Raw genomic sequence first — 16,739 nt, 5'->3', positions numbered from 1 at the left:
CATCAGTCTGACTGGACCGAATCCCGGTCCTCAGTCTATCTGGACCGCTCTCCGAGCCCTCGGCACATCTGGACTGGCCTCCTCGGGGCCTTCAGCCTATCCGGACCGCTCACTGGGCCTTCGGCCTGACTAGATTTTCCCGGCCCGGACCTGCAGTCTACCCGGTCCGCCCAGGGTGTCTTGGCCTACTGCACACAGCAGGACCTGTCTCAACCCTTTCCCCAAACCAACACACATGTGCACATATATATAAACAAGTAAACATGCAGATCTAACAGATCACTAACATGACAACCCTCCTATAACCAGGATACCGATCTAACCGATCTCTAGCATAGCAACCATCCTAAACCAGGATGAAATCTAACATAGCAATAACATAGCAACCATCCTAAACCAGGATGTAATCTAACATAGTAACCACCCTAAACCAGGATGAAATCTAGCATAACAATAACATAGCAACCATCCTAAACCAGTATGTAAATCATAAAGGGCCGGCCTTGGTGCTGTAGACCCTGTTGATATAGTGAGGAGAACTCACCTCCCAAAAGTCGCACTGAAGTGGTAGGCTCAACTCTCGAATCGCCAACACGAACTCCACCACCTATAGTTACCATAAAACCCTTTTTCATAAATTTCCAAATTACTAAAATACCCCCAAAGGCCAACTGGTCAACCCTTGGTCAAAGCCAAAGCCAACAGTCAAGGTCAACAGTCCATGTTGACCCGACTCGTCGAGTGCAGTTTACCGAATCGTCGAGTCCTTCCTGAACTCGAGAAGTCGTGAAATCCTTGGTTTACTTGTCGAGTTTCCCCGCAACTCGCCGAGTTCACGTGTATCCAAGGGTTGGGGAAAAACCCTAGCCGACTCGCCGAGTCATACGACTGACTCGCCGAGCCCAAGGCAATCTTCATCGGACTCGCCGAGTTGTTCATCCAACTCGTCGAGTACATGACTATCTTCATATGACTCGCCAAGTCGACCTTACGACTCGCCGAGTCCCTTCAATCCTTCAACCATACAGATGCTTTTTAAGTCATGCAAAGGCTCCATATTGCAGATCTAAGCTCCTAGGGCATGATTATCACGTAAAGTTGCAAACTTTACGTGCATGCAAGATGATAATGCCCCAAAACAAGCTAAAGGAGTGGCTTAAGGTAGAGGAAAGGTCATTGTGTCACACCCTAAAACCGGAACGGCGGAAACGTTCGGGGGCGGAGGACGTCATGTACAGTATCACAGACAATGCATAATAGTAAACAAGCAACAACATCATCCATTGCATTAATAGTAATAATTTTAATACAAGTGTGTTCTGAAGTTTATAAGACACCAAAATGTATAATCAAAATAAAAGATGAGTCTTGAATGTGCTCCATCTTCTCAAAACCTGGCCATCAGTACCTGTCTATTAGCGACCTGAGAATACAAGTTATTTTGAAAGCGCAGATCAACATTAAAGCTGGTGAGTTCATAAGTATTTTAGTGTCTTTGTTTGTATAAGTTTGAAGAATGTAATTGTAAATGTTCGATGTAAAAGTTTGTAAGTGTTCGATGTAAATGTTTGTAAACTTCCTAGAAAATCCTATATTTTCTACTAGTGTAGCCTTCTACCAAGACTCAACTGTTCTCTATGTTTGTTCTTTTGTAAAAGTGTGCGTTTTCCCAAAGTATGACTATCATTACTAAAATATAGTTTTTCATTACTGTTTATGTGAGAAGATCACAATTTGAATGAATGTGGGAAACTAATGATGTACTGTAGTTTTATCTAGATAACTACTAATGTACTAACTACCTTTAACTTGTTAGTTAATGAAGGTAAAACGTGATATGATTGTACCATACTAACTGACTAAAACACGATGATGAAAGACGTCGGAAGTAATGACATTTGGCACCCGTAGACTTGCAAGTCCCACTGTAGCGAGCAACAAGGTGTAGGATAGTCAATCCAGTATAGATCTATACGCAAATTCACGCTCTCCCTCCAGGAGATTCTGGTTACAAAACGAGCCATAACAGTTATGCTATGCCCCGAAGTAGTATCTCACATTAATGTTATAGTATTCTTGTATTTGTATAGTATGTACTAGTGTAGTGTATGTTCTCTCGGTCTAGTGTGTAGTATGTTCTCTAGTGTATAGTGTGTAGTAAGTATTGTTTCTCATAATAGTGTTCTCTATCTGATTCTCTTTATAGTGAGTATTGATTCTCATAATAGTGTTTTCTATCTGTTTCTCTTTATAGTGAGTATTGATTCTCGTAATAGTATTCTCTATCTGTTTCTCTTTATAGTGAGTATTGATTCTCATAATAGTATGTATTGACTCATGTATGTACTGACTCTTAGTATGTTTCATTGTTCTAGTAATAGTATTAGTAACTTCCTAAACTATACCTATTATAGTTTACTAGCAATGTTGTTTGTATGACTGAACATGTTTGTATGCCTTTGCTACCCAAAGGTATTGAACTGAATGAAGGAACTTTTATATCTATATACATATACATAATATATAACTAAGATTCAAACGACCTTCAGACAAACAACCGATACCCTAAGTCCACAACCAAACAAGGAACATGAAGTAAGGTGAGCTATCAGTCCTAAGTCCTTTCAATCCTACTTATATAACTATATCTATATAGATATGCATTTGACAAAATATAAGTTTAAAAGAGTTTAATAGAAAGTATTTAACATGTAAAAGAGTTTATAAAACGATTTGAAGTAGTTTGATTTATAAAACAGTTTGAAATGTAAGAAAATCCACTTGTTTGGTAGTTATTAATCACATGTGATTGATATAATAACTATAATAGTTCAACTTGTATTCCCCCCCCCCATAAAAGTATTTAAAATCATTTAAAAGGTTGATTAAGGGGTATGAACTCACCTGTAGTGAGTAACTCGAATGTAAGATCGATAAAGGATGCTAGGTGTCAAGTGAAGGCTTGAGCACACAAGGATCCTATTTAGCATATAATGACACATATATGTTTACGATTAGTGTTTAAACAACTAATTATAAGGGATAACACCCAAATAGACTAGGAACTCTTAGATTGAAGGGATACAATCACATATGATTGCATAACTAGGGTGTATGGCCACCCTAAAGAGTTTATGGTTCAAATAACATGACCAAGTGAGCTTACGGTCAAGATGGCATGACCTAGGGAGTTCACGGTCCAAGTGGTTTACGGTCCAAATGGTTTACGGTCCAAATGGTTTACGGTCTAATGACCTTACGGTCATAAGGTTTACGGTCTAGGGAGGACCAACCGTAAACTCACATCCCTTTGTGCATAGGATGATTTCCAAGCATTTCGAAGGGTTCTAAGTTCCATTCTAGGCTTTAGGAAGGTTTAATGGTCACAATGCACCATATATAAGGGTTTACGGTCTAAGGAGATGCACTTGGACCGTAAACACATTTTGTTCTTGAGTTTCTTGATGTTTTCTAGGTGTTTAACAAGTGATTCAAGCATATAACAAGCTAGGGGTAGTGTACTTACTGATTAGAAGCTTGTAAGGATGATTAGGATCCAAGAACACTAGTGTGTGTTCTTGGTGTTCTTGGTGAAATGAAGAACACTTGAAGATCTATCAAAATGAAGAGATTTCGTGGATGAAATCATGTGTAATCACTAGATAAAGAGAGGTAACAACAAAAGTAAGGAAAAAATTCTTACATTTTTGGAAGATCAAGATGAAAATCTTATGATACTTGAGAGAGTTTTCGAGATTTTAGCTTGGAAAGGAAAGAAAGGATCAAAATGATCATGAGTTGTGTAGATATAGGGAGTTAACGGTCACCATGACCGTAAGCTCTAAGCTTCATGACTGTAAACTCCTTTTGAGGAGGTTTACGCTTTGCTAGCTAGTTTGGAATTTAAACTGACACTTCCAAACATTGATTACTTTGATGTACTAAGCTCAGAATGCTTAAACAGACTCCAAACAGTGCTAAAAGTTAGCAGAAACGAGTCTGACTTTGATTGAAGTGAATGGTTTGTACAAGATAGAAATTTCGGGTTGTCACACATAGCTTGACAAAGACTGATATTTTATGACAAGGAGGGACTAAAGGAGTCCAGATCTGAGGTTGCAAACCTCAGATCTTAACCCAAAACGGAGAACCATCTCAAAAACCCCAAAAGGCTCTAAACCCATAAATGAAGAGATCTAAATAAAGGAGAGTCAAGGTAGCAAATTGTTACCTTCAAAACAGTACCAAAACAAAGAAGAATCCGGATCTACAACAACCCCTTGCTTCAACTTCTTGAACTCCAAGCCCCTTTACTCCAAAGATCTTCTTTCAAGATAAGAAGCACACAAAAATAGAGGGAAAGCACAATTAGTGTTTCTGAATTCGAGGGAGGCAGTAAGAGAGGTTAGGGGGAAATAAGTGATCCTTAAATAGGGTGCAAAACCCCATAAATTAAGGTTTCATCCTCCAGCTCCTACTCGTCGAGTCCCTTCTTGGACTCGGCGAGTAGGTTACTTAAGTGCGCGGCCTAACCCGCTGCTACTCGACGAGTCAGGCAACCAACTCGTCAAGTAGACCTTGAATCCATGAGAATTTATCACCATAAATTGATATTCGAGAATCGGGGCGTTACAATTCTCCCCCACTTGAACTAGACTTGGTCCTCGAAGTCCGCATCGGGCTCCCACGTTCACGTAGACCCTGTTCGGTGTATCTTCCGTACCTTTTACCAAAAGTACCTCTTTGTTCAGCAGAACCCTCACCTTCTTCTCCAGAATAGCCACGGCCTCTCAGCATAATTCAGGCGCTCATCGACCTGAATGTCATCCAATCACAACCTTACTCTATCTAACCCGCAATTTGGAACCCGGATTTGGTATGGCTCCCTGACAGACCACTCATACTAACCATCACTAATTCTCTTCCCAACACTACTAACAGACTATTAAACCTCAGGATTCTAAGATTCCTACCCGAAAGTAGAACCATGGATCACGTTCTGCTGAACCCCTGTGCCTACGACCTACCGTCAGCCCGTACCGGGTACCTTGACCTACTACATAGATCAAGACCACCTCAGCCCGATCAAGTACAACATGCCACCTAATAGCCCATCCGGATAAAATGTCCACACAGTACCGATGGTCATCTAACATGTCGCTCCTTGTCGTTCACCCCATCCATAGAATACAGCCCCGCAAGCGATTACCACCAACAACATACCTACCACTACCGGCCCACCAGCAGGGCACTCATATCTATCCCATACCACCCTTCGGGTGGGAATACCAATATGCCAAGTCCAAATGATCATAGGGTCCGGTCATCCTCGGGATGGAATACCCTAGATTGAACTACCAACATGTCGAATCAATTCAACCATCGAGTTGAAACTCCCAGGGTTTGTTGGCCTACCGCCTCAACCCTTCCCACATATAATGTGTCGCCATAGACGACCAGGAGAAAAATCTAACCCGAACGCGCTCCTACAAAAGACATAATCAACACAATCTCTATGCCCACAGCCTATGACTGGAATACCCTTACATGGTCCTTAGCATAGGTCTGGATTGCCTCTGAGCCCACAACATGAGTTTGGTATGCCCTCTCCGGCCCTCAGCTCATGACTGGAATGCTCCCGAAAACCCATCGACATCGTCATCGACACTTCAGATGTCCAACACTCCGTCCTGGAGGTACTCATCTCCTCCATTACCCAAGAAAACCTAATCAATGTCCTTTACAACTCCAACAAGCGTCACAGTGCTGAAACCTCACCCTATACTATCCACTTGCAGAACAAGTTGCTACCCCGTAACACACATATAAACTCAGAACCTAATCATGAAACTAACAAAACCCATGTAAAGTCTTCAGCATACTCCATCAGCATGTTCAATACTTGGGGACAGACCTACTGATTGCTATAACATAGCAGCATACTCAATACCTGCTGCACATAGATCTACAAACACACGCGCACAGAGTCTCCAGCATAACTGGACCGCCTCACCAGGCCTTCAGTCTACCTGGACCACTCTCGGAACCTTCAGCATGTCTGGACCGCCTCTCTGGGCCTTCATCCTGTCTGGACCATTCCACGAGCCTTCGGCCTGACTGGTACGCCCCACTGACCTTTAGTCTATCTGAACCGCTCTAATCTGTTGAGTATCTCCCTAGACCACCCATCCTGGTGATCTCTATCATGCGGACTGTGCTCACCCACTTGGGGTTCCGAACTCCTGATCCATTCTGTGGACTCTAACCCCAGCCTAACCCTAGGTCTCATGTCGATCGCCCACCTTCTCGGGAAACCGTGGTCGGTTCCCTGACCCGCGTATCTACCACATACACTAAATAACCCGTACACCTATGCTGAATGTACTGCCGAGCCCCAGGCAGCTAACAAAACCCTCAATCTATCAATCCGAAAACATTCAGAGTCGATCATACCTTCGACCGAATACTCGAACTGAACTCAATTCATGACTAGAACTCCAACCTGGTTCCCCAACTTCTGCTATCAAGCACCAAGAAGACGTGTTTCTTATGCTGGGGAGTTTTACCGAACCCCCAAACGACACAACCCTCAAACCAAGCAGCAACTGGGGCCTCCATTCTCCCTGTCGGGTTGTGAAACTTATCCCCGTTTCAACTAAGTCTTCACAATACATGAAAATTGGAGAATTCCCAATCCTTCTCACTGTCCAACGATCGATCCGATAACAACCAACTCTTCTAACTAGCACTCCCACTAATACCTGAGCGACGAGCTAGTTCCCTTGGTGCTTTCGCCCGCCAACCCATGACGGTTAATAAAACCACTGAATCATGACAATGATGAATAACCATTCTGTGGGATCCTGTCCGCAGACCTCCCACATAATACCCCTTTTCCAAATGTGTTCCAAACAAGTTTCCCGCTCAAACGTTCACAGCTGAACTGCAGTAGCTGAAGCAACCTCTTCCCTAAACCAGGCTACAAAATATTCCCAAGACATAGTCTATAATCCCAAAATTGCAATAGGTCGCACAAATAATCCTTACCACCTGATACAAGAAATCCAAGGCAAACCGGACCTCACAAAATACTTATGTCACATCGAGCCATCTGCGCTGAAATAATATCGCCAATCCCTGCACCCAACTGACCCCGAGCTGGAATACAGCTCGATCTTAGGGTCACAAGCCTGCTCACTCCTTTGAGCTCGAAAAAATGAAAGGGCACAACCCTTGCCATAGATGAAAAACAAAATTCTAATCAACCACTCTACTTCGCATCCTCTAATAAATCCTGAACTCTAATCACCTACAATCCTTTGATAATAAATTTCTCCTGACACCTCCAATGGCCTAACAACTCATGAAACTCCGCAACACATAGATCAGACAGAACAGGCAACTAACCCGAAATTACTGCTTATCCATACTCCACAATATTCCAAGACACAATAAATACCGATCATGGACGACTTGACCACAATATTATTACAGAATGGGGTTTTCCAATTACATACCAGAAACTTCTTGCAGCTCGACCTTGACCTCCTGAGGAATGATGATCGCTGGAATCTGAATTCCTTCCATCCTCAACGCAGGACAACTGGACCTGAAATGACCTGGCTGGTGACAGTGAAAGCATATCTGATCCTTCTTGCAATCCCGTTGCACATGCCCTCTCTCTACGCACTTGTAGCACCTGAATTTGTGACAAGAAAATCCATGGGTTCCCCCACACTTTCCACACACCTCGTGACCCTCCTAACTTCCAGTACTTAGGTTAGCTGTCTCCAACTCTTCGTCCTCTGCTGAAGAGTCCCTCCTCCTCTTCCCTAGTTGCGACCCCACCACCGGTACTCCCCCAGTAGTCATCTCGGTAGCAACATCTCTCACAAATTGCAACGCTGCAACTTGCTCCTCAAAGTTGGTGATCACCCTGGCGGTGACCCGGTCTACGACACCGAATAATTCTTCTCGCAAAATATGAGAAACCTCCATGGAAATCATCTCCCGTATCTGATCGACGGACAATACTAGCCTATCCTAGCCACTCGCTCCCGGTCCTGATCCGGATCCCGCCTCAAATCGATTTGCCATCACTATACTGAACATATACCAGGAAGATATTAGATAATCCGCATACATGACGGGGAATCTATTCCCAACCAAACCCTAGGGGTTGTGACTTCCTTGACACGCGTATGGGTCCTGTGCTTTCAGTAGTACAGTCCCATACTACCTTCCACACCTACCCATATTTGTCTCAAGTATCACCACAACACCCTACCATATACATATACATAGCGACCGTTAAATCCTCACTTCTAGAGGAATGATAAATATCTCATAACTAGCCTTCCGGCCTCTCACTACCCACCCATCCACCAACAACCATACGACCCTCCATTTGTGCCAGTTAACTATTGCATGAATACAATCACATACCGTACAGCTTAAACAATCTTAGACTAAAAGATTTAATCCCACAACGGTTGGACTCGGAAAAGAGCTGCGCTGCAGGGCCAAATCCCTTACCCTAAGACCATTTAACCCATGTAGCATGTGACTTAGAGTATTTACCCAATAGTTAGTTCACACACGAAAGAGTCACAAACAATCAATGAGGTACTCTACATAAGATAAGGCATCAAAGATCAGGAAATTATATCATACGATTCCTGAGGATCCCTATATTATTACTAGCATGCTGTTCTAACATATCACATAATATCAAATAACTTGTATGGTATTTTGGGGTCTACTTACTGGCTCCGGCTGATCGTACACTTGCATCCTCCTTTTATTATTTTGAAAACATTTTAAGAAAATCGTTTTAAAATCTTGTCCTCAGTTTGAGACTAGAGACACGTGAGTGTTTCCTCCAATTCACTCAAACCAAGGCTCTGATACCAACTTGTAACATCCATAAAATTCGAGCCAATTTAAAACTTTTTAAAACATTTCAAAACACATGATTATTACAAACTTGTTTTTAAAATAGTATTTTGTCAGAGCATCCCAGAATCAAATCATAAAATGTGAGGAGCGGTACGATCACGTCTTTTCCTTCCCACGATCATCAGAAGTACCTGAAACAATAATCGATAAATGTAATCTCGAAGGCTTAGTGAGTTACCCACAAAATACCAACGCCATATAGTCATAATCATATCATATAACATATAAGCAAACAACATGCATAATGAGCCATCAGTATGACTGGACCGAATCCCGGTCCTCAGCCTATCTGGACCGCTCTCAGAGCCCTCGGCACGTCTGGACCGTCCTCATCGGGGCCTTCAGCCTATCCGGACCGCTCACTGGGCCTTCGGCCTGACTAGATTTTCCCGGCCCGGACCTGCAGTCTACCCGGTCCGCCCAGGGTGTCTTGGCCTACTGCACACAGCAGGACCTGTCTCAACCCTTTCCCCAAACCAACACACATGTGCACATATATATAAACAAGTAAACATGCAGATCTAACAGATCACTAACATGACAACCCTCCTATAACCAGGATACCGATCTAACCGATCTCTAGCATAGCAACCATCCTAAACCAGGATGAAATCTAACATAGCAATAACATAGCAACCATCCTAAACCAGGATGTAATCTAACATAGTAACCACCCTAAACCAGGATGAAATCTAGCATAACAATAACATAGCAACCATCCTAAACCAGTATGTAAATCATAAAGGGCCGGCCTTGGTGCTGTAGACCCTGTTGATATAGTGAGGAGAACTCACCTCCCAAAAGTCGCACTGAAGTGGTAGGCTCAACTCTCGAATCGCCAACACGAACTCCACCACCTATAGTTACCATAAAACCCTTTTTCATAAATTTCCAAATTACTAAAATACCCCCAAAGGCCAACTGGTCAACCCTTGGTCAAAGCCAAAGCCAACAGTCAAGGTCAACAGTCCATGTTGACCCGACTCGTCGAGTGCAGTTTACCGAATCGTCGAGTCCTTCCTGAACTCGAGAAGTCGTGAAATCCTTGGTTTACTTGTCGAGTTTCCCCGCAACTCGCCGAGTTCACGTGTATCCAAGGGTTGGGGAAAAACCCTAGCCGACTCGCCGAGTCATACGACTGACTCGCCGAGCCCAAGGCAATCTTCATCGGACTCGCCGAGTTGTTCATCCAACTCGTCGAGTACATGACTATCTTCATATGACTCGCCAAGTCGACCTTACGACTCGCCGAGTCCCTTCAATCCTTCAACCATACAGATGCTTTTTAAGTCATGCAAAGGCTCCATATTGCAGATCTAAGCTCCTAGGGCATGATTATCACGTAAAGTTGCAAACTTTACGTGCATGCAAGATGATAATGCCCCAAAACAAGCTAAAGGAGTGGCTTAAGGTAGAGGAAAGGTCATTGTGTCACACCCTAAAACCGGAACGGCGGAAACGTTCGGGGGCGGAGGACGTCATGTACAGTATCACAGACAATGCATAATAGTAAACAAGCAACAACATCATCCATTGCATTAATAGTAATAATTTTAATACAAGTGTGTTCTGAAGTTTATAAGACACCAAAATGTATAATCAAAATAAAAGATGAGTCTTGAATGTGCTCCATCTTCTCAAAACCTGGCCATCAGTACCTGTCTATTAGCGACCTGAGAATACAAGTTATTTTGAAAGCGCAGATCAACATTAAAGCTGGTGAGTTCATAAGTATTTTAGTGTCTTTGTTTGTATAAGTTTGAAGAATGTAATTGTAAATGTTCGATGTAAAAGTTTGTAAGTGTTCGATGTAAATGTTTGTAAACTTCCTAGAAAATCCTATATTTTCTACTAGTGTAGCCTTCTACCAAGACTCAACTGTTCTCTATGTTTGTTCTTTTGTAAAAGTGTGCGTTTTCCCAAAGTATGACTATCATTACTAAAATATAGTTTTTCATTACTGTTTATGTGAGAAGATGCATAATCATATCATATAACATATGTGAGAAGATGCGTTTTCCCAAAGTATGACTATCATAATCATATCATATAACATATAAGCAAACAACATGCATAATGAGCCATCAGTCTGACTGGACCGAATCCCGGTCCTCAGTCTATCTGGACCGCTCTCCGAGCCCTCGGCACATCTGGACTGGCCTCCTCGGGGCCTTCAGCCTATCCGGACCGCTCACTGGGCCTTCGGCCTGACTAGATTTTCCCGGCCCGGACCTGCAGTCTACCCGGTCCGCCCAGGGTGTCTTGGCCTACTGCACACAGCAGGACCTGTCTCAACCCTTTCCCCAAACCAACACACATGTGCACATATATATAAACAAGTAAACATGCAGATCTAACAGATCACTAACATGACAACCCTCCTATAACCAGGATACCGATCTAACCGATCTCTAGCATAGCAACCATCCTAAACAAGGATGAAATCTAACATAGCAATAACATAGCAACCATCCTAAACCAGGATGTAATCTAACATAGTAACCACCCTAAACCAGGATGAAATCTAGCATAACAATAACATAGCAACCATCCTAAACCAGTATGTAAATCATAAAGGGCCGGCTTTGGTGCTGTAGACCCTGTTGATATAGTGAGGAGAACTCACCTCCCAAAAGTCGCACTGAAGTGGTAGGCTCAACTCTCGAATCGCCAACACGAACTCCACCACCTATAGTTACCATAAAACCCTTTTTCATAAATTTCCAAATTACTAAAATACCCCCAGAGGCCAACTGGTCAACCCTTGGTCAAAGCCAAAGCCAACAGTCAAGGTCAACAGTCCATGTTGACCCGACTCGTCGAGTGCAGTTTACCGACTCGTCGAGTCCTTCCTAAACTCAAGAAGTCGTGAAATCCTTGGTTAACTCGTTGAGTTTCCCTGCAATTTGCCGAGTTCACGTGTATCCAAGGGTTGGGGAAAAACCCTAGCCGACTCGCCGAGTCACACGACTGACTCGCTGAGCCAAAGGCAATCTTCATCGGACTCCCCGAGTTGTTCATCCAACTCGTCGAGTACATGACTATATTCATATGACTCACCGAGTCGACCTTGCGACTCGCCGAGTCCCTTCAATCCTTCAACCATACAGATGCTTTTTAAGTCATGCAAAGGCTCCATATTGCAGATCTAAGCTCTTAGGGCATGATTATCACGTAAAGTTGCAAACTTTACGTGCATGCAAGATGATAATGCCCCAATACAAGCTAAAGGAGTGGCTTAAGGTAGATGAAAGGTCATAGCTTGACAAAGACTGATATTTTATGACAAGGAGGGACTAAAGGAGTCCAGATCTGAGGTTGTGTGACATCCCCAATTTCATGGCCAGAAAAGACCGATTTCGTTTATGCTTTTTAAAATAAAATCAGAGTAATCATTTGATTAAAAATGTTGCGGAATTTGTTCCCAAAACAAAACATGATAAAAATTTATCAAAACCTTTCTTTAAGAAATATATATTCTCATTTTATATTAAAACCTCGGGATGTCATGTTCCGATACAGATCAAAAGCATAAAGAAGTCATTATAAGCCTTACAACAGTTATCTACAACTACTGGCCTGTAATCCAAAGATCTCTCATCGTCATCATCCGACTATGCTCGGGGTCCACTACCTGTAATATAAAAGGCTGAGTGGGTCAGGCTTGGAAGCCTGGTGAGCATATAGGGTTTTCAACCCACAATAAATAAATTTATTATACTTAAACATCAACCAATCAACCAAATTACCCCAACCCCATTATCTTATTTATTTCTTAAGGATTTACCCTAAGATTCAACTATCACTCACTCCTAAGGATTCATCTTAAGGAATAGGCACAAAGTCACATCATCGCCAGGTTTTATACAACAGACACTAAATTCATAGCTGCTAGGGTTTATACAACAGGTGCTAAGTCCATAGCTCTTATTTATCGACAATATTATTGACAGTATCTCCCTGTCATACATGTCAATGGGTTTTTAGAGTACAGCTGATGAACATATAGTTCACACACTTACAGGTCGACAGTATTTCCCATGGGAATCCCTCCCCCAATACATGTCAATGGGTTTTTAGAGTACAACTGATGAACATATAGTTCACACACTTACAGGTCGGCAGTATTTCCCACGGGAATCCCTCCCGCAATACATGTCAATGGGTTTTTAGAGTATAGCTGATGAACATATAGTTCACACACTTACAGGCCGACAGTATTTCCCACAGGAATCCCTCCCGCAATACATGTCAATGGGTTTTTAGAGTATAGCTGATGAACATATAGTTCACACACTTACAGGTCGACAGTATTTCCCACGGGAATCCCTCCCACAATACATGTCAATGGCTTTTTAGAGTATAGCTGATGAACATATAGTTCACACACTTACAGGTTGCAAGCCTGCTAGTGTTCCACAGACCGTCTAGAATAGTCCATGGTTGTCATCCATACTCTGCTGAATGACGAGGTTATCGACAGTATTTCCCACGGGAATCCCTCCCGCAATACATGTCAATGGGTTATCGACAGTATTTCCCACGGGAATCCCTCCCGCAATACATGTCAATGGGTTATTAGATCTCATTTCGCCACTCACTCTCAACTCATGATCTCATTTCACCACTCACTCTCAACTCATGATCTCTATCACTGATCATCTCATCTATCCAACTCACTTTTCATCACACACCCACTATTTCATCTACCCATGTTGTACCCAACATTTTTGTAGATAAAATACATATACAGTTTAAATTATTTAAAAACATGTATAAATCATTCCTTCAACATCCATCTCAAATAAACAAACAATATATATTCACACAGCACGTATTTTATATAAAATACTTCATATCTATGTGTAAGGTGAAAGTAACTACACACTCACATGATTTAACGATAACCGGGCAGCACTTCGTTTCCTAAAACGATCGTTTCTAATAAAACTGAGAGTTTTATTGAGAAACCGGGCTCTGCGAGGGTCGGGCTTCGAAACCGAAAAAATAAATTTCCCGGGCTTCTCGGGCACTCCGGGACGTATTCCGGGCGTTGGAATTAATCCTGGGGCTTTGGGGAAGTTGAAATAGGTTAAAAATGGGTTTAGGGTGTAAAAATGTAAGAATTTCCAACATTAGTCGGGAGGGTTCGCACCCTCCTATTTATAGGCTGCGAGGTCCGAAGTCGGCCGAGAGAAGGGAGTCAGCAGCGAGGCAGGTGGCATCAGGAGGCGAAGGCACGTGGTCGGATCCGGAGCAAGACACGCGTCGGACACGGGGCGCCCTCGGATTGGACCAGCGAAGCTTGGATGATGAGTCAGAAGCGAGGCGCGTCGGACGCACATTGGACCGCTGTTCGGACGAATCAGAAGGCGACGCGTCATCAGCTGAGTCTTTGGCTCGGACACGTGGCTCGCATGACTCACCGATTTCGGACACGTGACACTCATACAGCGAAGGTGACGTGGCCTATGCGAAATTTCTCGGATTTTGAAATAATTTCTCGATTTTTGCGCCAAAACTTCTAAAATCCATAACTTTCGCATACGAGCTCTGTTTTTGACGTTCTTTATATGCACGCGTAGGTAAAATTACGCTCTACAACTTTCGTTTAGACTTTGTCGGCTAATTTTGACTTTAATTTTTATATTCTTATTTTTAACAGACCGGGACAGGAAATCCTTTAAAAATTCATAACTTCTTCATCCGACGTCCGTTTTCGTCAGACATTTTACCGTTGTGCTACTATTGACGAGACCTTCAATTCTCGTTTAGGTCGCGTCGGCTAAAAATCACTCGATCTAAAATTCGAGTTTTCAGCTGTCTGCTGTTAAGTTGAAACTTCGAAAAATCATAACTTCTTCATACGAAGTCAGATTTGGACGTTCTTTTTATACATACTCTCGGTTTAACGAACACTACGACTTTCGTTTAGATTACTAAGGACAAAAAGTAGTTTATCAAAAACTCACTTTTTACGTCATTCGGCACCGTGCCGGTTTTGTCGTGAAACTTCGACAGATCATAACTTCTTTGTTATAACTCGGATTTCGGCATTTTTTATATATCCGTAATCCTTGTCACGGCCACTACAACTTTCTTAATAGATATCGGCTTTATCTAATATTTATTTTCGACACTCATTTTTATTCTTAATTAATTAAACCCTAATAATTAAGCATAAAACACATAATTTTCACATAAAATTCACATAATTCCTTTTCATTTCTTCTAAATGAGTTACAAAGGTTAACCTAGACTATCACGTCAATATTAATGCCTAGCCTAGACACACGGGCGTTACAATTCTCTCCCCTTAGAATGATTCCGTCCCCGGAATCACACATCAGCAAACAAATACGGGTAGCGACTCATTATGTCACTCTCTGTTTCCCAGGTGAGATTTGACCCATTCGTATGTTTCCAGTGCACAAGCACTAAATCGACCATTTTGCGTCACAACTTCTTAGTCTTACGGTCAACGATTGCCTCAGGTTCTTCAATCAACCTCTTGTTTTCATCCAACCTTAATTCAAAAATGGGAATTATGTCGGGCACATCTCCCGTGAACTTTCTCAAATGACACACATGAAAGGTGTTATGAATACCCTCTAGTTCTTCCGGTAATTCTAGCTTGTAAGCTTGATTCCCGATCCTCTGAAGAACTTTAAATGGTCCAATAAACCTTGGACTCAACTTTCCCCTTTTACCAAATCTTATAAGTCCCTTCCACGGCGAGACTTTAAGTAAAACCGAATCTCCAACTTCAATGATATCGGTTGTCTTTTCTTGTCAGCATAGCTCTTTTGACGATCTTGAGCAGCTAACATCCTTTCTCTAATCGCTTTCAACTTTTCAGCAGTCTGATGGACTATTTCAAGTCCCACAAACTGCTTTTCCCCAGCTTCCAGCCATCATGACGGCGTTCGACACTTTTCTCCATACAAAGCGTGATAAGGTGCCATCTTGATGTTCGAGTGGAAACTATCATTATAGGAAATTTCTACTAGATGTAAGTGTTCATCCCAGTTACCTTGGAATTCTAGGGTACATGCTCTCAGCATATCCTCCAATGTTTGAATTGTTCGTTCGCTCTGACCATCAGTTTGTGGATGGTAAGCTGTATTCAAACACAACTTGGTACCCAATTCCTCTTATAGACTCCTCCAAAACCTTGAGGTAAAACGGCTGTCACGATCTGATACAATCGTTAACGAAACACCGTGAAGCCTCACAATTTCCTTCACGTAAGAATTCGTAAGTTTATCCATAGACCATTTCTCATTGGCTGCTATGAAATGCGCACTCTTAGTGAAGCGATCAACGACCACACAAATCATGTCGTGACCGTTCCTTGTTCTGGGCAGTTTAGTCACAAAATCCATAGTGATACCTTCCCATTTACCCATGGGTACAGTTAAAGGTTCTAAACTCCCATACGGTTTCTGATGTTGTGCCTTAACCCTAGCACATGTTACACACTCGGCCATATACTTAGCAACATCGAGCTTCATCGTCGGCCACCAGTAATAGGGTTTTAGATTCCTATACATTATTGTACCGCTAGGATGAATTGAGTACATGGTCTTGTGAGATTCTTCCATCAGAAGATCTCTTACTCCTCCCATCTTAGGTACCCAAATCCTATCTTTGAATACCTTCAGTTCTTGACTGTTTGTATCAAACACCAACGTTTTGCCCAAATTTTCCTCCTTTCGGTCATTTTTCTCTAAAGCTTCCTCTTGAGCTTTCTTTATACTTTCCATAATTGTCGAGACAAC

Source organism: Lactuca virosa, chromosome 4 (assembly GCF_052849685.1).
Source record: "Lactuca virosa cultivar CGN04683 chromosome 4, Lactuca_virosa_CGN04683_v6, whole genome shotgun sequence".
Taxonomy (NCBI): Eukaryota; Viridiplantae; Streptophyta; class Magnoliopsida; order Asterales; family Asteraceae; genus Lactuca; species Lactuca virosa.
This window is presented reverse-complemented; position numbering follows the sequence as displayed.